Genomic DNA, 26,292 nt, shown 5'->3' on the forward strand with positions numbered 1-26,292 from the left:
TTCAAATGCACAAACTGATAGACAAAACTGATACAATTCTTTGAAGGCAGTAACATTTAAACTAGGAGTAGCCAGTGTGGTGCTCTCCAGCCTGACCATCAGTCCTGACCATTGGCCATGGGAACCCAGCAAAGTTAGGGGGGACCGCACTGGCTACTCTAGTTTAAACCACCTGGAATTTAAATCATGTGCCAACATTAGCATGTACATGTAGTGTATGTAGATATGTGTCAGGACTTTAGGAAAGCTATTCCTTCCCTGGTTGCAACAAGACAATATGTCTTGTTTTTACACCCACATAGGTTCTATATTTCTAATGAGTGGGATTTTGCTTGTGCTGGAAGATACTTTTTCTTTTCTTTTCTGTACAGTGGTACTCAGGTTACAGACGCTTCATGTTACAGACTCCGCTAACCCAGAAATATTACCTCAGGTTAAGAACTTTGCTTCAGGATGAGAACAGAAATCGTGCAGCAGCGGGAGGCCCCATTAGCTAAAGTGATACCTCAGGTTAAGAATGGACTTCCAGAACGAATTAAGTTCTTAACCCGAGGTTCCACTGTACTTTTCTTCCTTATAGCCACATTGCGCTATCCAGAACCTCCATGCCTCTCTTAGTTCCTTTGGCTTCCCAGCATTCTTTCTTTAGAATATCCTCACATCTTCACTCATATGCCATAGCTCTCTCCATCCCTTAACTATCTTTGAATGTGTCCATGTACACATCCACACACATGGAACAAGGTTTCCTTTGACTTGCTTTCATAGAACCTTATGGACCATTTGAGCCTCCATGATAGTTAGCACAATCTCCCTTGCAAATTATCGCCTGCTGAAGTAGCTTTGGCATGTTTACCCGTAATCATTCTGTTTGTAGCAGCTGGAGAAGGCTTCAGTCATTATGATGGGAAGGACCCATCTTATGAAGCGACCATGCACAAAGACAATCTAACATGAGGAAACAGCTCATGTATCCAAAACCATAATATGAGAATGCAGTACCATTTTGAAACCCGGGGCTTTTTTTCAGCCAGAACTCGCTCAAACTCATTTCCAGCACCTCTCAGGTGGGCACCATTGCCATTATAAGAGAACAAGGGAGACGTTCATTGTGAGTTCTGGCACCTCTTTTTGTAGAAAAATAGCACTGTCAAAACCTATGTTCCATAACTGACAAAATGGAAAAAAGCCCAGCTTTGGAGCTAGGTTACGAAACTTTCCCTTCAAATATGATTGGTTAGTTTCTGTTGCTTGGACAATGACTTGCCTTTTACCTAGGTTGTAAGTACGTATGGTCATAATTTCTTCCCCACCCCTACATACAAACCCAACTTCTTCCACTTCAGCTGCCACAGAGGCAAAAGATGAGACTGTTAAACTATATATTTCTAAACACACACCACTTGGAATTTAGTTCCACTGAGTTCAAAGAGACACCTTTCCAAGTAAATGCAATTATAATCAGGACATTTGACCAGGCAAATGTCTTGTTGGCTAGGCATTAGTCTCCTTGGTCAATGATCTCGAACAAAGCCTTGCAAGTTATTTTATGGACACTCATCTTAGTTTTTGAGAATCTGAACTCAGCAACATCCGTGCCTTTATTGGAAGCTCCTTAAGTAGAAAATTCAATTTCCTTTCTCATGCTTATGGTTACTTAATTAGTATCAAAAATTGAATGAGGCAACCCCAAGTTTGATATTCATTTTAATAAGTCATATAAGGTAGCCTAATCTTATCACATGCATTATTCCCTTTCAATTAAATTCATGCACAGGCAAACCTTTTATAAATGTTTAATTTATTGCTTTTGCAGCTTATAGGTTAGATAGCCTAGCTACTAATGAGGCAAGCAGAAGAAGAAAAGAATGAATGAGGGAAAAGATATTTAGATTGGAGTGAATGAATAAATTAATAATGGAAAGAATAAAGTATATGTTATCACACTCTAAGAAGAAAATAAATATAAGATGGAAATTGTAGTTAAAAACATTAAATATAAAATCCTCAAGTAAAATGCCTGCTCTTTATAGCAAATAGAGAATTAAAATGAACGCTCTCACTGATTTCTTATGAGCTATCTCTTATATACCCTTTTCCTAGTTAGAGACAAGCCCTTTGTAGGAAAATACAATGTATGTCTGGTGTGGGGAAGCTCTGGATCTTCAGATGTTGCTGAACAACAACTCTCATTATCCCTGGCTATTGGCCATGCTTGCTGGGGGTGATGGGAGTTATAATTTAACAACATCTGAAGGGCCAAAGGTTCCACACACCCGATGCATGTTTTTTGTGCATGAAGAATAGTGTAAGTGTGTTGTCTGCTGTGGGTATATGGATCAGTCAACTGATGCCTTATAATAACAATTGACTCAGTCGTGGACGACTCTGAGGTTGTGGCGCTCATCTCGCTTTATTGGCCAAGGGAGCCGGCGTACAGCTTCCGGGTCATGTGGCCAGCATGACTAAGCCGCTTCTGGTGAACCAGAGCAGCGCACGGAAACACCGTTTACCTTCCCGCTGGAGCGGTACCTATTTATTTACTTGCACTTTTTTGGCATGCTTTCAAACTGCTAGGTTGGCAGGAGCAGGGACCAAGCAACGGGAGCTCACCCCGTCATGGGGATTCAAACCACAGACCTTCTGATCGGCAAGCCCTAGGCTCTGTGGTTTAGACCACAGCACCACCAGCGTCCCAAACTACACATGATGTAAAATGTTAAATGTGTGACATTGTCATATTTGCTATATGGTCCCCTAGTCTCAATATTTAGAAATGCTTTGATTTTCACAGATTGGTCAAGACTTAATATGTATTATCACATATTGTCTCCCCCTTCCTTTGTGGGATATTTAATCTAGTTTACACAACTTATCAGAAGAGGAAAACACAACCTGTGTTCTCCGCCACTCTAGGTTGCAGCTGGGAGGGCTCACCCATAACATTTCTTCTATCTCAGACAGTAGCAGACCTTGTGGTGGGGCAGAGCTGCTCTTCTGGAACCTGGCATCATTACTGATCGCTTTCATTGCGGTTGGGGCTACACGGTTGCACTGGTGGGACTGCCACCCATAACCCAATGTTCCTGCTGATCCACACCACCTGCAACCCAGCCTTGCCACCCCCCCCACTGCAGCCCCATCCCAGTAAGCAATGCCAGTGTTGGGAGTGCAGACTCACCCCAGCACATATGCTGCTACTGATCTCAGTCAGATTCAACCGTCCATTAATTTTTCTCCTGCAGCTAAGTATTTGATCATCTGCACATTAGGTTGCTTGTGATTCCCATTGGGTTCAAGTCTTTAGTAAGGTCAAAGATGGATTTACATGAAATTGTGGACTGGATATGAGTTTGACTGGATAAACTCACAGCCTAACTCCTGTTGATGCCAGCAGAGGTTATTGTAAGATGTCCAGAGAGCTTTATGTTATGGGGTGACACACAAATGTCACGAAAAAATAACGGCCAATGATCAGGAATGAAGAAAGTTGGATTCCAACAACATATGGAGGGCACCAGTTTGGCTACCCTTGATTTACTGTCTATTAAAGATTGAAAGCTGTTCAGCTGTGATGATAATTGGATTTTATGGGGACCATGGATGGATGAGATTCATGCATTTCACGTGAAAGCATGGACATCTTTTACAGACTGGAAGTCTGGAACCAAAGTGGAGAAGCAATCTCAGACAATTTTTGGATACTTACTAAAAATATCCTCCAAGTAAAAAATGTAAAAGCCCCATTAGTATTAAACATTTCCTTTTCATGCTGTCAGTACTGCCATTGAATGAGAAATGTGCCCCGGCTTAGTGGTTGGTCTAAATTTCTCTTTCTTCTGGTGCTCCTTAAGTAGCAAATTGTCATCTTAAGTCACTTGTTGCCGTGGAGCATTATGACTTATGATCTTCTCTAAAAGCATGGGGAACTTAACTGCCACCTGTCACTCTCAGGTAACTGCTTCATACTCGTATTGGTTTTCCCCCCTTTTCTTTTAAAATTAAAATCCAAGGGGAACATGCTGATTGCTCTCCCTTCCCATGATATACCTAATTTGGTGTCAATAACCTCCTTACATTTAGAGCTAAAATGGATGGGCACAAGCCCCTCAAGATATACAGTATGTATTCCTGGACTGTGCTGCTTCCGAGTGCAGGTGGGGAAAATCAAATGTTTCAGTGCTCCAGCATGTGAAATATTCTGCACACATATGAAAGTGCCATGTCAGAAAAAACAGCTAGACCACCAACTTTTTCTGACATGCTAGTTTTGTGTCGAGATTATTTCATACAGTGGAAGGTTCAGCCTTTAGATCCCACACCCACAAATAAGAAATGGAACAGATCAGCTGCAAATACATCAAATGGGACTCATGCTTATTTGTTTTAGCTCTTTGAGTACATTCCAGGAGGCATTAGATATGTATTTTCTACATAACACACCGTTCCATTTGGAATGAAGGTTGAAAAACACATTTCTCTTGTCATGTATGACAACTACACATGTGTGTGTACAATATAGAAATGATTGTGGTTTCAAAGCACACTTCACACAGTGAAACAGACAAACATGCCCTTCTAAGGCAGTGGTACAGTGGTAAATTTTGAAGTCCAGAAGCTCATTATCACAGCCCCCATAGCCACACCCCAAAGGAGAACCCCTAAAATGATAGACTAGTTGGATTCATCCACAGATTTCCTCTACACTAATATGTAGCAAACAACAGTAAACCTCAAAAGTCTCAGTATTGCCTCATTCACTTCCCAGAGCAAGGAGGGTCTGTCATTTACCCTAGGGTTCCAGCAGATAATGTCATTCCACCTGCTGCAATATATAGACGTATATAAAATCCTGGAGTTGTGCTCCTCCATATTTTGGATCATCTAGACCAGTAATGTCTGACAGTGGCTCTCTAACATCTCAAGGAAAAGTGGTTCATGTTTGTGCTACTGGTTGTGGTACCTGTTACCTTTGAAGCTGACCCAGAAACTCCAGCGGGTGCAGAATGCTGCAGCGAGGTTCCTTACGGGGTCCTTGCCATGGGATCACATTCATCCAGTGCTATACCAACTAAATTGTCTCCCGGTGGAGTACAGGGTCAGGTTTAAGGTGCTGGTTTTGACCTTTAAAGCCCTATGTGGCCTAGGACCCAAGTACCTACGGGATCACATCTCCTGGTGTGCCCCACGGAGGACCTTAAGGTCCACAAATGACAATACCTTGGAGATCCCAAGTTGCAAGGTGGTTAGATTGGTCTCAACTAGGGCCAGGGCCTTTTCAGTACTGGCCCTGACTTGGTGGAATGCTCTGTCACAAGAGACTAGGGCCCTGTGCGACATGACATCTTTCCGCAGGGCCTGCAAGACAGAGCTGTTCCGCCTGGCCTTTGGTTTGGACTCAGTCTGACCCTTATGTTTCCTTCCCCTTATGATTTTGATCTATTTGATTGTTGTTTAGTCGTTTAGTCATGTCCGACTCTTCGTGACCCCATGGACCAGAGCACGCCAGGCACTCCTGTCTTCCACTGCCTCCCGCAGTTTGGTCAGACTCATGTTTGTAGCTTCGAGAACACTGTCCAACCATCTGGTCCTCTGTCGTCCCCTTCTCCTTGTGCCCTCAATCTTTCCCAACATCAGGGTCTTTTCCAGGGAGTCTTCTCTTCTCATGAAGTGGCCAAAGTATTGGAGCCTCAGCTTCAGGATCTGTCCTTCCAGTGAGCATTATGGTTTTGATCTATGGGCTACTATTAAAATGAGGCTGCATTTTAAATTGTATTTTAACCTGTATTTTAAATTGGTTTTGTTTTTTTGGCCCCCCTATTCTGTTTTTATTGTAATTTTACTGGTGTTAGCTGCCCTGAGCCCCGCTCTGGCTGGGGAGGGCGGGGTATAAACAAAAAAATATTATTGTTGTTATTATTATTATTATTATTATTATTGGAGATGCTGAACATAGGACTTCCTGTGTGCATGTAGCTTTTGAAGAAAGACCTGGCTCTACTGAAATCAACAAAACTAAGTGGGTAGTTAAGTACTCACAGGGCAATCCTAAGCATGCTTGCTCAGAAGTAGGTCCCATGAAATTCAGTGAGGCTTAAGCATCTTCAGTTGTCTATTTCCTGGATTATCCATTAGTTACATAAATGGTAAGATCATGCCTTCAGAACATGAAAAGAACTTCTCTCCAGAATTAATCAGGATGCGATATTTTTGAGCTCTGAAGCTCATTCCTTACTTATGTCTTGGAAGTAAATGCCTTTGTTAGGGTATCAGACTCACTTCTAACGTAATTGGGATTGGTGTGCCAATATGGTGCCTTTCAGGTCAGGATCAGTCTCCCAGAACTGACATGAGTTTGCACTAGAACCTCCACGGATGCAGCTGGATCTTCTACCTATCACACAATTAATCACAATCGCCATGGAGCTATAATATCATTTAGAAATACCTCCTCTTAAAGGAATATTTCGTAGCGAAAGAGAAGGCAGTGGGCTGACTGATTCTTCGTCAGTTGACTCTAGCGTAATTTGTTTTAAACCCAGAAGTGCAGAATCTTTCCCCTGTTTTGATTCATTGAAGGAGGTTAGAAAATGGTACTGTGGAAAGGAAGTTAACATTTAACCTACCTGTCTGAATTTTGTAATTTATATTGCAGTTAGACAGCAGCTGTGAGTAAATTTTCACCAGTGAACATTTTTTTTGTGTGTGAATGTGTGTGTGTGTGTGTACAGACACCCCCCCCCCCCTTTTTAGCCTGATGCATTCAATAACAGTTAAGGGATGGTGGAAGAGAGCCTTTGGATATGATTGAAAATATGAAGATATTTTAAAGGAAGAACCCTGGAGGGCCAAGTTAACTGGTAAAGACAAGGAAGTTGGCCATAGCAAGATACAAATGTGAGGAAAGTGGAGGTCTACCTTTAGTATAGCTGAGTCACTGCTCTTCTGCACCAGCTGAAGCAGAATTAAAATGGTGGCTCTGCATGCCTTTTCAGACAGGAGTGTCTGTCCCATGCCAAAATCCTTTTATAATGTTTATGCAGAAGTCAGTCCCTCTCTTCCAATGTTAATGAAAACTCTCCTGCTTACATGTTGTGCCCCTTTTATTTCTTCCTATTGAAAAAATAGTGGGATTACTGATGAGTAATAGCCTGTGCCTTGCTCTTTGAATAACTTTGTAATTGCCCCTTAAACAGTTCCTGTTCAGGGTGGTGGTGGTTGATTTCCTCCTCCCTTTTCCTTTTAATTTTTGTATACAGATGAAAAGAGCTATTGAAAAGCTTATTCTGCTTTATAAAAATAATAATAATGAGGGAAATCAGTAATTAAAGCCACTCCTGCAGTGAACCAGCACCCTGTGTACATATGGAATTCTGCTTCTACAGTCATATTAGCTTAATTGGATTGGGGACTCTGTGCCCTATTCCTTATGCTGATAACTAAAGCAACAACTCACTAATTATTCTGTGTCTGCAATAGTAAAAGTTTAGAAACAGGCCAATCTTTCCATTTTGCATAGAAATCCCAGATCCATGAATTTTAAACACCTAAGCTTCTGTTTTAGTCTGGTTCCCCCCTTCTCAATTTATAAATTGTGCTTTGAATCACATGGTATTCCTTATGGCTGAATCCCAATACTGGATTAACAGTGATGTTCTGGAAAAACCCACCTTCTTCTTAAGTCTTTTGTTAATTAGGCATATCCAGGAAAATGAATTAATGTAGAGGAAATTTACAAATCCTCTCATACAAATCCTCCTACAGTCGCTTGACCCACGTTTTGAGATTTTTTTTACCTTATTTAAAGAGCACCACAATGGCACCCAAGACAAATTACAGTTAAACATGGGTCTAAAATCCAATTGGCAGGAAAGCTCGCCAAATAGCAGCAACAGCAGGAGAAGCATCAGAATAAGCAACATGCATGCTGTGTTACAGTTAAATAAAAAACAATAGCTGCACCATATGTTTATGTGCATTCCAACAAAGTAGCAGGCTTACTGGGTCTGCTCCACAGTTATTCAGGAAAAATCCCAGGGAAAAATTGTAGCCAAATGTCACTTGTTTAGCACTCAACACCAAGATGCCAGAGGCCTTGAACTAGGTGATTTAGTTTGGGATTCATTCAGGAATATTGGTGCTCAGGAACTGATTTCACGACTGGGATCAGAACTAGGGACTCTGGGGGGATTATCTGAAGGTGGCAATTAGCGGAAAATCCGAATTAAATGTGACCCTCTTTCTACCACCTAAAAAAAAATCAGTTAGTGTTAGTGTTTGTTTGTGTGTGAGAGAGAGAGGGAGAGAGGGAGAGAGAGAGAGAGAGGATATAAATCCTTATATTATAATGTTTCCCTGCAAATCATGGCCCCTTGGAATGACATCAGGAAACAACTCAGTAGAATCTTCACCAAGCCCTTTCAGATAAACACGGGGGAACGCGAGAGACCTGTGAGCCATTTGTTGCATTTCCTCACTCCCAAAGCTCATTCTACTCTTCATCGAGCCACAAGGCAGTCTTGAATCTGTGAGGAGCATGAGCAACTTTCTTTCTCCCAAAGGAGCTGGACTCGAGGAAATGGACTTCTAGACACCCACTTTACACACTTTCAGGGTATGATCTAGACAACAAAAAGCCAGTGAATACAGACCATGGCATGGCTGCTCCTAGTTTGAGGGAAGCCGTTGGTACAAAGGAAACACCACACACAGGGCTGCATTTCATTTAAGCTAGAAGCGACACGGGAGATCGATGATAAAACCTCCCAGTGTCTCTTTCTTTGGCATTTCAGTGGGGACCACAGTGCTGGGAAGGGGAAAGATGTAAGCTCTGCTCCATGCACTTTGCTTGGTTGAAATAACTATTAGCTGCAGTGTAAGGGAAATGACTGCTTCCCACATGGCGCTAGTCCTTTTTCTCACTGCATGGTTAATAGTAGTTTGAATGTGAACTTCCCATCAACATCCTTCCCTGGTTTTATCCAAATAAAAAAATATGTTTGGAGATTGGATCATGGACCTCCCATGTCAAGTCTGGTTTGGCCCAAATGGGGCAGCCATGTTCTGTAAACAGCACTCCATTTTCTGGAACTACCTTGCAATGAACTGTAAAACATCTACCATGTGTTCTGGATTTGTTTCTATTAGTTCAGAGAGGCTGCTCCACTTATCTTGTTTTCTAGGCGGACATTCTAGTCAGTCAAGGAAATAAACAGACGGAACAAGCAAAAATAAATGCCTTAAAAAGTTCAATGTTAGTGTTAGGCAATGAAAAATATTAAATGTGTATATATCTGCATTAACAATAGGGCAGTTTATTATCATTTGGAATAGCATCCTGTTAAGGATTTTCTGGTACAGTTTATCCTTCCAGTTCTCAGTTGACTTCTGTTTGCATTACAGTGATTTCTAGTTGGTTTGGGCCTGATGCCACTACCTCGTCTACACTTTTTCTTTCTTTCTTTTTTTAAAAAATAATATTTATTAATTTTTCAACAATTTAAACACAACACTACAGAAAACAAAAAAAAAAACCAATAATACAATACAATACAATAACACTACAAAACACTAACACAAATAACTAACAAAACAAAACAAAAACCATTTAAAACACAATCCAATTTCAGTATCTTATCTTTCATTCACTTGTTTCCACGACCTCCTCACACTTCCCTTTTTGTATTCCACTTCTATTAATTGTTTCAGCAGTTCCTTTCCATCTTCCTCTGTTTTCTATCCTATAATTATCTTAACACATTCTAAACTTATTTTCCCCTTTAATACTCTATTAATCTATCTATACTTAATTCCTTATAACATTTCTACTAAAGCCATATAACTTCATTCCAACCTTTTTCTAACATTCATTAATTTTACAGTATTTGTGTAAATAGTCTTTAAACTTTTTCCAGTCTTCTTCCACCGATTCTTCTCCCTGGTCTCGGATTCTGCCAGTCATTTCTGCCAGTTCCATATAGTCCATCAACTTCATCTGCCATTCCTCCTGGGTGGGTAATGTCTACACTTTCTTTCAAGAGCTAGGTTCCTTTTTGCAATTATCAGCAATTAATGTCACGATTTGCCTATAAAAACAATATTTTGAATTGAGCTGCTTCCCGTATTGTGGGCAAAATATTTCTAAGCTGAAGTTCTTAGCATTTCTGCAGTGCTATTTCTCCACGATAGTTACTGAGTGAATGAATATGGAGATAAAAGGAATGTACTTTTTATTGCACCTATTATGCCATGAAATCTACAATATATTTTCTAAATATTCCAAAAGCAGGTCCAAAGGAGTTGCTAGATTTTCTGTTTTGTTTCACTAATGTATGGATTATCACTCCATAAATGCACAGTGTTAAAGAAGGCAATAATGCTTTTTATGCAGCCCATGTGGCCTATTACGCAAATGATCCATGAGTAATGAGGTCACTGGATGAGTTCTAAGTGATGCCTTTCTATGCCAGTTTATTTCCCCTGCTTGTTTTACCAAGAAAATACAGTTATAAGTATTTTGTGTTTTTTTTTCCAATGAAGGACTTCTATTTTCTCAGGGGTTTTGTGTGTGTGTGTGCACACGCACACAAGTTAACACCAAAGACATAATACAACTTTCCAAAAATCAATCTGAAGCACATGGTGTGAATTTGAAATAAAACTCTCCAAACCCTGTGGCTTTTAGCCTTGTCACTTTATGTCGGGGGATAGTTGAGATCTTTCTGGTATTTCTCTAATTTCTCAGTATGCAACGAGGAAGGGACAAAAGAAATGAGTCAGCTGTCCTATGCACATTTACCCGGAAATAGGTTCCATTGAACTCAATAGAGCCTACTTTGGAGCAGACATGTGTGGGATAACACTGTTCTTTGAGGGGAGAAGTCTTACACCATAAGTCCAAATCAGAAATACTCCTTTGTTTTACCTTGGTGAGGACTTTTAAACATAAAAAGTGGTAAATAAATGTTGAAAATATTTAACGAGGTGGAACAGTTGACACAGATCAGATTCTGAGTACCTAAAGCACTTTGTGTTTTAGAGCAGGTGTGGGAAGGCTCTGGCCCAGGCACCTGTTGTGGCCCTCATTACACACTGCCTCCCAAGGCCAAACCCCTGACCATGCATGCTCCACACTGCTGTGAACATCTTGCTTGCCTGGCTGGAGGATGGAAAGTGTGTATAGAAACTTACAACTTTTTGTGTGTGACTGTACAAAGGTAAGAGAGCCACGTCTGTTTTTCTACCCACTTTTTTGACTCTGGTCCTGCTCACTATTGGTACACACACATTGTCCCCAAGAGAATGCAGACATTGGGCTTGAAATAGGTTTCCCACCCCGCATGAGAAAATCCCTTTGGGCGCAGCTGCATATAGGAAGTAATGCTTGGCCTGAAATGACCATGGCTCCCAGTAGTGTGTGCGCACACAGGAGGTAATAAATAGACTGTGGATTTTCACTGGGAAAGAAGCATTGCCAGTTTGGCCACAAATTCACATGAAACACTTTGTTGTAAAAAGCTATGAATTGTTGTTGTTAATATTACAACTTTCACTTGGCTTTAGCCATAAGAATAATCTCTGGGGAGGATTTCAGTGCTTCTAAATTGGGCCAATTTCCCTCCCCATTTAAACAACAATTATGATCAAATTAATCACGTATTTCATTCACATGTCTTCACTGTTCACATATAAAGCATGGAGTCATATTTTCACATGAAAAGGGATGGGTGGGAGGGGGGAATTGAACATTTCCCCCTCCCCAACTCTGTGGTGCAAGGGACTTTTCTCCTAGCCTGACTCTAGAATATGAACCCTGTGCCATCAGGTGTGCAGGTAGGTGGGGAAGAGTTCAGCTCTCTTCATCCATGTACCTCTTTTGATATAAAAGATTAAACACACTCCTTACCCTATGCTTTATACATGATTAGGGCAGACATAGGAATAAACAAATGTGCCTTTGCTTTCATGTCTAGCTTGACCCTCAAGAGTAGCATATTAGTATGAAATCCCAAGTTTGGCTACAAAAACCATGGTCTTTAAAGCAACATTATTCTTCTGTAGAACCCACCAACTCTTGATTATTGTGTTTTTTATATTTTGCTGGAAGCTTCCCAGAGTGGGGCCACCTAGTCAGGTGGGTTGCATATGATGCTGATGTTGATGATGCTTTAGTTCCTGTGCGATGCTGTCCGCAGCGTCTAGCGTCTAGAGCCAGTGTGGTGTAGTGGTTAAGAGCGGTAGTCTTGTAATCTGGGGAACCGGGTTCGCGTCTCCGCTCCTCCACATGCAGCTGCTGGGTGACCTTGGGCCAGTCACACTTCTGTGAAGTCTCTCAGCCCCACTCACCTCACAGAGTGTTTGTTGTGGGGGAGGAAGGGAAAGGAGAATGTTAGCCGCTTTGAGACTCCTTAAAGGGAGTGAAAGGCGGGATATCAAATCCAAACAACAACTCTTCTTCTTCTTCTTCTTCTTCTTCTTCTTCTTCTTCTTCTTCTAGTGCTGGAACCTTTAAGACCGACATAAAATAAATGCTCTCATGCACCACTTATTAAAATAAAGCTCAAGGAAATTTGGAATATTGGGAGCCTGATCAGCAAGAAAAGAAAAACACTGGCTGTTCAGCAGAAGATTTCAGACAGAAATAAGTTTGTGGGGGGAATGGTAGGTGCAGCGTCTGTGTCCTTCTTGGAGTGGTTTACAAATCAGATATGTGTGAGATCTCAGAACATGAAGCTGAATAAGGTCCTTGTGTCCTTTAAAATGGCCCTGGTTGCAGCACTTGGCCACCTCATCTGGTTTCATCTTGTTCCATTCGACAGTTAATATAATCTATACCAACTGACTTGAATTGCACACTGCTCCTTGATAAGATAAAGGCTGCACCCAGATCCACAGGATGAGAAAAGGATTTTGTCTCAGGATTGGACAATTCAACCCAGCCAACTTGAACAGATGTGCCTCTTACTGTGAATATTCAGTTCAGCCCTAAGTAAAGCCAGCTGTGAAGATAGTGTTATTTCTGTTTAACAGATCAAGAAGGTTGCTCTGTCACCGTAGAATGGCTGCCTATTCTTATGAAGAGGATTTTTAAGGGCAGCTTTGAAAGAAGCACAGCAATAGCTTTTTGACATTGTACTGCTGAAGGACAGCACGTGCTGATCAAGCCAGTAGCTTCTAGAAGTGCTTGGCTTCTAGTGAAATCTGTACAGCTCCCTGGGCTTGCCAAATGATTTTCTTTTCTCTCCCCAAGTCTACTGACCTGTGGCTAATGAGATTTGTGTTTCGATTAGTTGTAGAACATAAATTAACTAATCAATGAGAATGGATTCCCATTATTTCTTGTAAAGGAGCTTTCTCTGCTGCAATGATCTGTACTTAATATTCAAATCAATCTCAAATTCTTGGGATGATTCTCTTAATATGGCAGCCTATGTTTCAGAACATCTGAAAACTGAGTGCAGATGATCAGTAGGAATGGCATATGAATCCACATTGGAATGCACCAGCTCAAATAATTCTTTCAAATTTAACAACGGTGATGCTTAACCAGCCAGTTAGTAACACTGAAAATCACCAGAATGGGATATTATCTCCTTATCTTTTAGCTATAAGAAGAACTAGAAAGCAGAAGTCACAAAGATTTGGAAAGCATGCATCCTTCTGAAGTGAGAACTTGAGGGAAGATGTTGCTTTGGTCTCCAGTGGGTGAAGACTCATTGGCAACATACAAAGCACATGCCAATGGTATATTTGTCCTGTACTTCTGAATTATTGATGCAAATTCAATGGCTGATACTTTATGGTACAGTGGGTCCTACACACACACACACACTTTCTCAGTTCCTTTAAAGTGAAGTCCCTGTGTATGTGAGGGCCTAGATTTAAATAATTCTGGTCCTAACGTACCTAGTGTAGATAAATATGGAACAAATAAAGTGTTCTATATTAGGAAATTGCTCTGAAGTCCAAGTCCTGTCTGTATCTCTTAGCCTTTAGCAGCCTTTCTTGTTGTAAGTTGCTGTAAGTGTCTCATCTGTACAATTAACCATCTTCTTGGCATAAAACGTGAAAATTTGTACAGTCTTCAAAGCATCTGTGGCCTTTATGGTACAAATTCTGTTAGTACTGAAGCCACAGAAAATTAAATGTTCCCCAAAGAACATCCAGATGTGTTTTATTCTAATAGGGTCATTATACAGTAAATTAAAAAACAGGGTAAATGGAACTGTAAAATTTAAATTACTCTAAAACCACATCTCTTTGCTTTGAGCATTCATTTGTGGGGTTGCATTTGCAGTAAATGTGAATTAGGCATCTGCAATAACTGTTAATCATATATTTATAAAATAGTAATGAGGAAATGAATAGCAGAGTAAGACAGCTGCACATTTCTCTAATAGTATGTCAACTGTGAACATAATAAGATGCAGAAAATTGTTTGCGGCTATTCTGATAATACACCTGAATAGAAGAGATCACTTCAACCTCTTAACTTTACAGGAAATTATATATAAAATCCATAAAATGCCATAATAATACATTAGCTGACGGAATTGTCATCAATGTTTTTCTTTGCTTTGATTTTCTAAAATGGCACATGCTTTTTCCTTGTAAAGAAATGCGCCAAGACCACTAAGGCTTTTGTTTCCATCTGGGTTATACGAGCCATCTTGCAATTTTATTTAAAAGACAGTACTTCTAAAAGCACCGGGTGATTTAAGTCTCATCCGTCATGTGTTGAGAGTTTTCTGTGAAAAATATCCCTGATCATTTCTTATAAAGTTTTTGTTTGGGTTTTATTTCCCCCCGGCAAGGAAGGGTTTGCCTAGCCCTATCTGCATGAAGTCATCTGTCCCTAAAATCAGGGTCCACAACTTGATTGTGAGGGAAAGGTGGGACAACCTTATTAAAACACAACACTAGATTGGAATAGATTGCTACTGACACAGACTATAAGAGCTGGGGTGGAAGGAGAAAGAATGACTGAAAGGTTACTGCACTGGCAAAAATAAAGCAAACAAATAAACAAAAACCAGCAATACCCAACGTATTTGAATGTCCCTCAGGTTTGCAGTTTGATGCTGGCAGATGTTTGACAGACTACATTTATGTTGAGTGTGTGTGTCTTAGTTTTTTAACTAGAGGTAATTGAATTTTTTAATGGGAATGGAGTGAAGAGCATAATTAAGGGGGGGGGAGAGAGAAACATGTTTGGAACTAAAGCAGAAATACATGTCAACTAGTTGTTAAATAGTGTCATTCTAGAGTTTAGTCACTAAGCAGAGCTGGATGTATTTGGGTGGAGTCAGGAGTTTGTTTTCTTCTAGTCTAGTTTCCTGATGTTCTCATACAAATTTGTGTCTTCCATGACAATCATAAGGACCAACTTTTGCCCAGGAATGCTGTTGTGTGCAGAGTCTGGAGAAGGCCACTGTTCAGATATAGAAGGCCACTTGACAGATATAGTTGTGCTACAGACAGTGGATAACTCTCACCATTTGCCACGAAAACCTACTTACATAAACAAAACAACAAAAGGCGGATAGAAAATGATCAATGGAAAATAGCTTGTTTTCAAATTTAATATTCCTCAAAGCAGACAGTTCGGTTCTATGTGAGAAGCAGAGTTCAAGCTCCCATTTCACAGCGTACGTTTCTGTGTTAGTAGCTCACCAAATAGCTGTTTATTTCTGGAAGTCCTGTTATTGTCCACATCCAAGCAGCCACCTTAACGTTTATGATTATTCCTAGGCAGGTTCTTTTTTGACAATTCCCAGTTGGAGGATAGTTTTAAAATGGAAATGGCCTAATTCTGAGCAAAGTACATCGAAAAAGAAGGAGAATACATGCTACTGCCAGCCAGCTGTCCTATTATTCTTATTAATCATCCCGTTGCCCACTGTGAAAACATGATGCGGGAGTAGATGATTTTTGGCAAGATCCAGCAGGTCTCTTCTTATATTCTTCACCAACATCTTATTTTATATTCTTATTCCAAACAATACTTTCTTAGACACAGTTATTTGGTTTTCTGACATTTTAACACCCCCCCAAATGATACAACTACAAAGTTAAAACACCTGAGCTAGAAGTGTGTGTGCGTGTGTGTGTGTGCGCACACACACACATATTCATTTCACGTAAACATACCAAAAACATAATACATCTTTCATCTGGATCCCATTTTAAAGAAATATATGCATAGCTTGGTAGGAATGATGGATGATTTGTTTACCTTATCAGTGTTTTGGTTTAACTAATGGAACTTTGTATTCCTTCCATTGAATTCAAAACTAATATACAATATGAGCTTTGTGAAACAGATGTTGGCTTTTTCAATCAATTTTTGGTTTGGATATTCATCTATTGTTTGCCCTTTCATGAACGGTTCAACTTGTATACAGACCATGGTTCAACGCATGCTGGAAATCCTGAAGAGAAGACTTCCGAACAAGCGCTGGCCTACAGCCTGGTCAGATGATTGACTTACAAATACAGGACAATGCATGCCTGCTTAACCAAAGCTGGCTGAGAAAAAGCTCCAGGAGTCTCATATCACCCATTACTATAAAAGGAAAGTAATTGGACCTTTTAAGCACCTCCCTGAAATCAGCTGTGGTTTGGGGCTCCAAACTTTGTGGAATTTGTATAGAGAGCAACGCCAGCAGACCACAATGCAAGCAAATAGGTATATTTGAATGGGGAAAAAATGAACCACTGGAAAACTTATTTGCACAATCTTTTTCTTTCCCCCATCTGGTATTTCCTGTGCTTTATCACCATATTGAGGGGAAGCGGGTGGCGCTGTGGGTTAAACCACAGAGCCTAGGGCTTGCCGATCAGAAGGTCGGCGGTTCGAATCCCTGCGACGGGGTGAGCTCCCGTTGCTCAGTCCCTGCTCCTGCCAACCTAGCAGCTCAAAAGCACGTCAAAGTGCAAGTAGATAAATAGGCGGGAAGGTAAACGGCGTTTCCGTGCGCTGCTCTGGTTCGCCAGAAGCGGCTTAGTCATGCTGGCCACATGACCCGGAAGCTGTATGCTGCCTCCCTTGGCCAATAAAGCGAGATGAGCGCCGCAACCCCAGAGATGGCCACGACTGGACCTAACGGTCAGGGGTCCCTTTACCTTTACCTTTATCACCATATTGAACCACCACTTTTTATCAGTCCCTGCTTGTACTCATTCCCTTGCCTGCTCTATCTGTCTAGTGTAGATGGTAAGCCCTTGCAAGAGGAACCAAGCCACTTCTGTGCAACTCCTATATCATAGGATGGGTTCCAATTAATACTTACATTGTGACCACATTTGTCCTTCAACATCAGTAAAACATCATGGTGTCAAAGCCAGAGTGACTTTGGTTGCCATGATGGGTTTCGGCTTTGGAAGTCATAGGCGGCAACAACAGTCAGATGTACAAACCTACTTTCTTGTGATTTCTTTGTGGGGAAATATGTTGAGCTCCATATGTGGGAACATATCACACATCCTCCTGTAGTGTAAATGTGAGAATTTCCCTTTCAGACATTGCAATAGAATTCCTCACTGAACATGTATGTGGTGGGCTCTTTCCTTCAGATCCTCCCTATTCCAAATGGCCCTTAGCTTTGCCCCTTAATTTTCATTCCCAGCTGTAATCAAAGTTTAAGCTCACGCAGCTTTGTTTTTCTGCATTCATCCCTCCCCCTATTGTTTCCTTCCTTGTCTATCTTACATGGTAAGCTCCTTCGGTTGGGGGTGGGGTGGAGGGGGAGGAACCTGCCTATTTTTCCTATAATAAAACTCAAATAATGGCCATTTCCACCTGCCTTGCTTCACCTTCCAACCCTAGGAGCCTTAATCAGAGAGTAGCTTCCAGAAGAAGAAATGTGAGTACAGTGGTACCTCGGGTTACATACGCTTCAGGTTACATACGCTTCAGGTTACAGACCCAGAAATAGTACCTTGGGTTAAGAACTTTGCTTCAGGATGAGAACAGAAATCGTGCTCCGGCGGCGTGGCAGCAGCAGGAGGCCCCATTAGCTAAAGTGGTGCTTCAGGTTAAGAACAGTTTCAGGTTAAGAACGGACCTCCAGAAATAATTAAGTACTTAACCCGAAGTACCACTGTATAGAGGGACTCTGAGTTTGCTATCAAGCAATGGCTGTTTCCACCTGCCTTGCCTTGCCCTTAATCCTAGGAAGCCATGTTAAGGAAGCTGTTATCAGAAGAACTGTGAGAGGAGTGTTGGGTTGAGGCAAAAAAGATTTGGGGATGGTTGGTGTTAGATCCTATTGTTATCAGCTTTGGAGCTACTGTACATTTGGATGTGAAGTTACTGAGGATTTTTTAATAGCCCAAAAATACATTGGACTTGGACTGGGTAAAAAAGAATCTATGAATCTTTTATAGCAGCTGCATTATCACTATCTTCAAGCACTATAGTGCATTAGCAAAGAAAAGCAGATGTGGTCTCTTAGGTTTGTTGCCCAGAATATTAGGAACACAGTGTCTCTTTGAAAAAGAAAGTTTGGGATGTTCATTTCCTAGATAAATAAAATCTGGGCCAGGTTCAAGGTTACTGTATTAGTGTACAAACCCTGAGCAGCCTAGGCCCAGAATAGCGAAAGGACTGCCTTATCCCATATATCCCAAGCCAATCAATGAGATTATCTGGGGGAGTACTATTGCTAGTCCCCTATGAACCAGAAGCATGGCTCATATCAACAAGGAGTCATGTCTTCAGTGAAGAGGAATTCCTTCCCACTAGAAATCACACAGGGACAATCCCTGTTAAGTTTCAGGTGCATGGCTAAAACTGATCTGTACCAGGAGGTCTTTGCAACAGTAATACAGCTCTGATACAGTAATAACAGCTCTGCTGATATTTAATTTATGTTTTAAATTTTATTATAGTGTTTGCTTTTATTATGTAAGCCACTTTGGGATACAAATTAGTACAAATTAGCATTACACAAAAAAGGACTAGGTAGTTTTCACCTTGGTCAATACTTTTGTAGGTTCATTGTAGAGGTTTGCAACTTGCTACCTACAAGTAAGTGAAGCACACAAGCTTGAAATGTTTATAATGGGCCTTTGGGTTTTCAGGGTTTTGTCCTGGGGAAGTAAACCTGTGAAAGTCATGGGAACACTGGGAGGTTGTGCTGTGACTGTAGCCAAGCAGGTCTGAATTTGATCAGTGCCTGGATAGAATATCTTTAGAAGTCCCTGATAAGTTATTGTGACCTTTGTCAAGGAAGAGTTGGCTATAAGTATAGTAAATTCTTTAAAATATAATCTATTTTAAAACAAATGTGTGTTTTTTAAAACAACAACAACAACAACCCAACATTTCCTTCTAAATACAACCTTAAAATAAAGTCAAAGTACCTTACAGCCCTTAATGTGATGTGGGATTAGCACAGGATAACTGCTGTTGACTTCACTTTCATCTACATGGTGCACAGGTAGAACTGATTGGTGGGAACTATTCACTGTACACTTTTGTACAATCTTAGTTCATTATAATGGGAGTGGTGGTTTTGTGCAAGCTTCATTTCTACATGAGGACTGCACAGCAGTGGAGCTATCTGAGCCGTCATCCCAGCCCAAAGCTCTCTAGACTTCCAATACGCATGTGGGATTTTGCGGAATCAGGAATGGTCCCCATTTTCTTCAGCACCATGTAAAGCTCCATGTACACATCCTGAGTGTACCTGCAACCAACACAACTAACTCCCAACATTGAAAACCAAAACCAGAGATGCCTCTTCCTTACCCCCCCCCCCTAGAATCCTCTGTGTGGATAGCACCAGAATTCTTGGATGAGGACTTTTATGAACAACACACTTTAATATAGGTTTGAGTATTCAGTAAGTTTCACCAAGCTTTATTTATTTCATGAGGCATTCCAGATGAATCTCTGTAGGGTTCATTTATCTTTCCCACACGTTGAATCCATCTCAAAACTATTAATGCTGAAACAGGATTTGATAACTCCTTCCAAATGCCGTCAACACCACTTCTAACAAATGAACACTTGCAACCCATTTAATTTCTCAAATAAAATGATTAAATTGATGTTATTGTGGAAGCATTATTTTGTTGCCTAAAAACCTTTTAAAATGTTAATTACTGGGCCCCTCCAAAAGCTTTCATCTTGTCTGACTTCACTCTTGCATGCAAACTATCTACCTACTCAGACTCGCTGATGAAATGTAAATCCAGCTATATCACTCTCCCTCCTCCAACTCCTATTCACTCTTTTTTTATTACACCTGCAACTATTCTCCTTGGATCTAATATTTATATGAATTTAACTTTAATTTTTCTCTTCTTTCATCTTCTGAATGAGTCGGTATAATGCATAGATCTCTTTTTCTCTGCTGCTATCCTGTTTATTTGCCTTCACAATAGATTCATTAACTAGATTTTGGTGCTCAAGCAATATGGACACATCCATTTCAAAGGCGGCTTTAATGGCATTTCATATTTTTTTCTGCATTAAGGAAGATTAAAGTATATTACAATACCCTTTACTGCCCCATTTTCTTCATTTTTAGAAGTGGTCAGTTTTTAAATTTTTTTCTCTCCTCCTTTCTTTCATCTACAGCGTTCAATAAATTGTCCAAGCCTTTCAGATGATAGTTCCAGCAAATTGAGTTCTATATTACAACTCTGAACTATTGTTTAGCCCGTCATCAGTCACATAAAACAGTCCTATTCACACAAGACATCAAAAGAGCAAATATATGTTCGATGTAGCTAAAAAGATTACCACGACTCAGATGTATCATTTTGTTAATTGTTAGTGATTATTCTGCTAGTTTAGAGGTGGCAAATTTGCTAACGCAGCTTGGGATGTAATAATAGTATGATATACAGATATTCTACGTCATAAATTACACCATTCAGAAAGGGCCAGGTCTATCATCTTTTAATAGCTTAAGGTGCACTAATTTTAATAGCAGTCAGAGATTTTAAAAAGCTGCACATAGGCTGAATTCTTTATTTCTTTCATTCAAGAGCTTGCAAGATGCTGTGCAGAATTCCAATGATTTCAGGGCTGAGAAGAATAAAAGAAGCTGGATATTAGACATTGAGTAGTAATAGAGCCATGACTATGTTGCAAATCTACCTAGTTTCCTTAGATGCAAGGACAATTGGTGATGTATTAAACCCCATGTAGGCAAATTACCCAAGTAGCAGCTTCCTATCATTTGTTGTTGTCAAGCTCTGCTTCAGAAGTTCAGATCTCCCAAGAGACAGACTCTTTCCCAACAGCTGGCAGAAGAAATCCACCAGTGCACTCTTAGGTGTGCTTTACTCTTAGGTGTGTTCAGCCACCATCAGTTTAGGTTCACACCTTCAAGTTCTATATTGCTGCTGCTAATTCCATCCACACTTGTCCTGCATGAAAAGCAGATATCTGCAATGCCTGCCTCCAAACCACCCCCCAAAATATAGTTTCTTCTAGCTTGCCTATGAGTTCCTAAGGTTGGGATGGAATTTTAGCCCAAATCTGAATCTCCAGCCCAATGTATTATGCATTACCAGGTATAAAAAGTTGTCTGTATGGGTGAAAAGAATATATTCTGGACACCACTGCAGTTGCAATCATAGGAGATAAAAATAACATAGGTGATGTTACTTTCTGTTGACCTCCCAATGTCTCGTAAAAAATGAATGATATGATACTACTGCATTCATTGTTTTTAGATTATTGTAGTTCAGATCATGGGGCTCTTAAATCAAGAGGCTGATACTTTGGGTTACAGTCATATATACCTTTGTATAGCGTCATATGTTTTGCTCATATCATTCTGCTCACAAACCTCATCTCATTAACTCAAGAAGTCTTTGGCTATAATCTACAATGCAGGCTAAACTTAGCTTTTTGTCCATGAACTGTATTACCTGCCAGAGTCCTAGAAGTGCTATGCTAATTACATTAATTAAGGTCAATTAAAATAGGCAAATTATAGATGCTTTTCAATTCTAGGCCAGCTTCCCAGTCTACACTTCTGCTCCTTTCTTGCCTTTCACTACCCTTGGCATAAAATTTCAGATTTGACAACAAATCCAAATATTGATTTTGGAGAAATGTATGGGCTTTCAAAAGCTTGCCAAATTGATTGTGAGCACAACATTTTATTTTTCTGGCACATGCTACACCCAGACCTATACATACAGGATATGACTAACCAAACGTTGGCTGTGTCCAACTTCATCACAATTGCACCCACTTGGCCCAACTATCTAGTCAGCTCTCTTGCACAGATTCCACTCTCATGAATGGGAGTTCACATTCATTTCATGCATCTTATGTAAATGAACTTCTCAATGGATTGGAGCCATTCAAAATGCAGCCATTGGCCCTAGAAAAGAAAGATATATATTTCCATACAGTACCTCCATACCAAAAGTAAGAGGCGGTTGTGTCTATTGGAAAGCAACACTTGGAAAACAGTTGGCTCTATGCATTATCTGAGAAACACATATGGACACATATTAGCTATTCAGTGTAGTGCTATATGCTTATATTTTCATGCCCACCTTCACTGATCCTGTTTTAAAAACCCAAAGATTGTCCATTGCCTAATAAAAGCAATCATAGGAATCTTGCAACCAAACATGGTTAAATGGTAAATCACCAGTAATCTTTGGCTCCTTGATGCCATTCTGTTAGTTCATACTGAAGCAACTAGAAGGCTTAAAAAATTTGGGAGGATGGTGTGAAAATGCTGAACTTAAGGTAGAAGACAGATCTTACAACAGAACAATCTCAGGGTGTAGGTTTTAGGCAATAAGTCGGTAGCCTAGTTTTCTCAGAAGAAAAAGAAAATAATGGAAAACTGTAACATTCATTTGGAGGCCTCAAAGGCATAAAAAAACCCAATTCCAACTGTTATAGGTCCCTGCAGGAGTCTACAAAAGAACTAAGCTTTTTAAGTAAGAAAACTAGATTTTGGCCCAGAGGGCCCTGTCATTGCTGTTTAATAGATGAAACTCTTTTGATACAAATATGCTGTTTACTTCTCAGCTTCAGCTTTCATAAAATATAACCTTTTTATGATTTATGACCTAAAGAGAGAAAAAATGGAGGATAGATTTTTAGCTCTGAATTGGTTGAATGTCAACAAGAAAAATATAGATAACATATAGAAGTAGCTGAGTATTAATGCCACACAAAAAGATGTTTTTGTGAGGGTGTTTCCCCCCCTTTTTAAACAAAAGTTAAGTTTTTGTTCTTACAGTTGTTTGTGAAAACAGCTTATTTTTTAAAATGTTTTTGTGTGTGACTAAAACAGTTTGAAATCTGCTTTTTAAATTTTATATTGTACTGTTAACCTGGAATTCATGATACAATTTCTCTTAGGTTTGACTGACTTTCAGTGTTGGATCTGGAATATTGGTCTTTACTGTTTTAAGCAGGAGGTCTCCCAGCATCTTGGTCAAGTCAACAGAGGCACCAACTCATGAAGGAGATGGGGGGGTGGCATCACATGTGTGATGTTGCATGTGATGTTATTGTGTGACATCCCAATGTTGCATTAGGATGTTGGAGGAGCCAGGGGCTGGAGCAGTAGCTCTGCTTCAATGGCCAGCTGCCACTTCTGCCGCCGGCACCAGTCATGGGCTGCTTCCCCCCTCCTTCCTCTCCACGGCAGGAGGAAGAGAATAATAATAATAATTTATTATTTATACCCCACCCATCTGGTGAGGCCTCCCCAGCCACTCTGGACAGCTCCCAACAGAATCATAAAAACATGATCAAACATCAAACATTAAAAACTTTCCTAAATAGGGCTGCCTTCAGATGTTTTCTAAGGTCGTTGTTTATTTCCTTGATATCTGATTGGAGGGTGTTCCACAGGGCAGGTGCCACTACCGAGAAGGTCCTCTGCCTGGTTCCCTGTAACCTCACTTCTTGCAGTGAGGGAACTGCCAGAAGGCCCTCATCACTGGACCTCAGTGTCCGGGCAGAACGATGGGGGTGGAGACGCTCTTCATGTCTACAGGGCCGAGGCCATTTAGGGCTTTAAAGGTCAGCACCAACACTTTGAATTGTGCTCGGAAACATACTGAAGCCGCTCCATGCTTGGCTCCACACTTGGTCCTGATTTTTTTGAAGACCAGGGCCCCTGCCCCCCAAATATTGGGGAGGAGGGCAAAGAGTTGGACCCCCAGGAGTTGGCACCCCATCCTTCAAGACTTGTTTGCCTTAAGTTTGGTGCTGAAATCAGGAGATGTAAAACACTGACCCAAAACACTTCATGCTGGAAAAGATACTTTACCAATTTTGGTGAAAGATTTTTATTTCTCACTCCCAAGGATCTTACTCTTTGAAAAGTCAAAATGTCTTGTATAAACTTGTTGCAAAAAGATACAATGAAATGGAAAGGTGTTTAAATTTTTAAAAACGATGAGTAGCAAACAAAACATGTCCAAGCCTTCACCATGCTGGTGCCCTCTAGGAGTTTTGGATTAAAACTCCCATAAGCCCCATACATGATGGGAGTTGTAGTGTAAAACATTGGGGTGTGGAACCAGGTTGGCAAAGGTTTATCTAAGACTGCTTATCATGTAGGGGTGTCTCCAAATGCTTGATTCTCATTATACTGAAGGACTGTTTGCTCTGATTATTGTCATACCATATAGCCTTGCTTCAGATCTTCTAGGCTGTCAGATCTTCTAGGACGAAAGATGTATGGAGGCCCAAGCTTCTAGCAATCAAATCTGCAAATGTTTTGTGCCCTTTTAAAATAATGGATCAAAGTCCCCACTCTCTCCCTGGATCACCCAGTATTGAAGGTCTGTATATACACTTGGTTTTTAATGCTATACAAAAGCCAGAGAACAGGACAAAATGACTATTAGAAGAAAAAGGCAGGGAAGGAAGGAAAATCTGTTGGATAAATGCAGGCTAGGTTGTCTCACACTGATCTGCTTCTTATTGATGCATAGATTAAAAATATATAAGAGGAAAAGCACAGAGGCAAGTTGTTGCAATGGGAAATACAGATACAAGCACCACATCACCGAAACTGCATGGCCAAATTGCACAGAAAGCTATTTTTTCATTCCTCCTTTGAGTTTGAATTGGATTTTGCTGAACATTTAGCAACAGGTTCTCTTTGGGGTTGCCTTTTGTTCATTTTGTTTGTGAGCCTCCGGAACATAAAGAAATGTTGATTTTTCAGGATGCTTGGGGAAATAGCTCGATCCCAGACAAATTGCCTCAGAAGTCTGCAAAATGACTTAGCCCACCACAGAGGCATGGTTGTAAAAATTGAAAAGGTTTTCACTTTTGACTCTTCCAAGCATTGCGGAAAGAGATATTTGCTAGTGTGCGTTCTTCGAAAACTGTTGCTCGGCACATTAAATTACCAAACATATTACTCTGGGAACACTGTATGTTGAGCTTCTTCTTTCCCTTTCTTCTACATTGAATGTTAGGAATCAGATATTTCTTGTAACTCTCGAGAAACATATATGCTGTTATTGTATTAAAAATGTTCTCTTGGTTGCACCTAACTACACTGGTCTAATGGTTCTTCCTTGACATATAAATGTCAACAATGTTGTTGTTGTTGTTTCTTAAAAAATGAGGGCAATGTTAGGTTACTTTCCAGACCAAGTCAATGTAAGTAAAAATGGATTTGCAGAAAGTTGGGTTCGATTAACCTCTTTTAAAAAACAAAAACATATTTTGATATACACAATCTTATATTGTGGCAGATGGCCTTTAGGATATGGCAGAAGCCCTGAAGCATTGGTTGAATCTGAGATACGACACAGTCATGGGAGATACGCCAGCACTACTCTATACTGGCATATCTGTTCCACTGGCATAGCTCAGCCCCATTCCAGTGGTCAAAATGTGGTGAAGACGTAGAGTGAGGAGAGGAGGAGCAGGCTTGTGCCAAATCCCATACCCCTTTGGTCTCCAACCAGTTTCATGATGATGCCAGCTCTTTAAGTCAATGCTGGAGCTTAAATAAGGAAAATTCTTCTCAGTGTCAAAGGAGGGGGGGGGAGCCCTGAAAAATAATTGGAAAATAACTGTCCCATCCCAAGCCTTAGGGTTGGGAGAGCTGGGCAGTTGCCCTGGGCATCAACCTGAGGGGGATGCCAAAGGCCGTGGTTTTATGAATGTACTTGACAGGTCCTACCACATGATTGTAATGTTGACTGGAGGTTTAACAGAATAGGTACATAGCTATAGGTACAGAATAGAATAAAATACTTACAGAATAGGTACTTAGGGACACGGGTGGTACTGTGGTCTAATCCACTGAGCCTAGGGCTTGCCAA

The sequence above is a fragment of the Podarcis vaucheri genome (assembly GCF_965113315.1).
Source record: "Podarcis vaucheri genome assembly, chromosome: 5".
In the NCBI taxonomy this organism is placed as follows: Eukaryota; Metazoa; Chordata; class Lepidosauria; order Squamata; family Lacertidae; genus Podarcis; species Podarcis vaucheri.